Below are 1,761 nucleotides of genomic sequence, written 5' to 3'. Positions count from 1 at the left end.
TTTTCGCCGAATTCACTCACTGCGTCCCGAGGATGTCGATGGTATAATAATCAGAACGACCCTGGTGACTCTCGATGCTCGGCCTGAGAAAAGAAAAGAACTTGTTTCTCCAGATTTTTATGCCGATTGCAAGTACGTGAGTGAGCGAGCGAGCATACACGCACGCACCCCATGCACTATAGGTCATGGTAGTGGGTGTACACGGAGAGAGAGAACGAGAGAGAGAGAGAGAGAGAGAGAGAGAGAGTGAGGGAAAATTGAGAGGCGACATAAAAAATGTTCAGCGATACGGGGAAATTGACAATTTTTAGCCTCTCCATGCCGTACGACCTCGTATGTACACGTCCGTAATTTGAATATGTTGGCCTGGCGATACGTACATGCAACGTGGCTTCTCCAGTTACCTGCGCTCGGCCCAAAACACTTTCTTTACTGTACTCGGTTTCACGAAAACAACAATAACCGAACGCGAGAATGGGAGTGTCGTTTTATTCAGTCCCTCTTTGTTGTTAAACTAAGGAAACAAGAGTTAACACATAATGTGTCGATTAAAAGCTCTCGAAGCATGGCCGACAAGAGGGCACGGATAATATTAAAAAACATTATTCATCGTTTTTCGAACAAATAACAACTCGCTCATTGGCAATGTTAATGATCAGTGCCTGAAAAATTAATTGCCGCGAATAAAAAGTCTCAAAGGGAAGAGTACAAATAGTGATAAGCGATCTCGATTGCCAGTGTGGAGAGGAGCGTATCTATTGAAAATTAAACATGCCGAAGTGCTTGAATGCTGTAATAATAGCACGTGCATAAAACATTCGGTAATATCGTTATTTCAACGTTAATTCGGCCAAGAGAATTATATAAATTACCATTGGATTCAGTAGCGTTATATAGCGTGCGATAATGTGGCCAATGGCATAAATAAATTTGAATTTGAGGTTATATCGTGTGTAATGAATTTAGCTCGAATTCTAAATTAATTCCATCGAGATCAATAAACTTGGCGAATTAATAATCAAGCCATTCCCCATCGTATTACACATTTCTCTTTCTGATTCACCTACCGACTATAAAATCTAACTTGTTATTTGTATTATTATGTAATTATCAAGGGGGGAATTTTATCCCTCGATAATTAATAAGCATTAATTAACAAGATGATTTGCGTCGCGGCGGGACATTGTTTAGGGAGTAAAAGCGTCTAGCGAGAAAAGTGCTCGCTCGAGTCGAGGTCGCACTTCGATAATCACACATCGATAATTTAAATATGCACAGGAGATGTCGTAAAAGCCCGATCGTCGAACCCGAGTATCAGTGCAACTGGAATTAAAATCTCGGTCAGCGCTCGGAAATGAGTTCGGGCGCTCCCCAGCTCGACGCCGATAGAACCGCTCGATAGGTAAATTCAGGTGAGCGAGTAGTCGGTGTAGCGGAGTAGCCAAGTGCCTATGCACGTAATAATAAAGCCACTTCGGCCTAGGAGGAGAGAAATCGTTGATCGTATTTGCAAGAGGGAGAGAACGGACCTGCTCCGAGCCAACAGGCCGTGCATTACGGGTGAGGAAGTCGAGTAAGTTCCGTGGCCGGAACACACACACCTTCCTCCACACGGATTGCCGCAAAGAAGCAGTAACCATTGGCCCAGGGTGTTATTTGTTTGGTAAATGGGAGAGGAGGTTAGGCGGAATGACGACAGATTGCTTGCCGGCGCGCCTCGCGACTGACTCCTTCATGCGGACTCGTACCCCCCCCCCCCCC

The sequence above is a fragment of the Ceratosolen solmsi genome, unplaced genomic scaffold, assembly GCF_000503995.2.
Source record: "Ceratosolen solmsi marchali unplaced genomic scaffold, CerSol_1.0 scaffold10, whole genome shotgun sequence".
NCBI lineage: Eukaryota > Metazoa > Arthropoda > Insecta > Hymenoptera > Agaonidae > Ceratosolen > Ceratosolen solmsi.
This window is presented reverse-complemented; position numbering follows the sequence as displayed.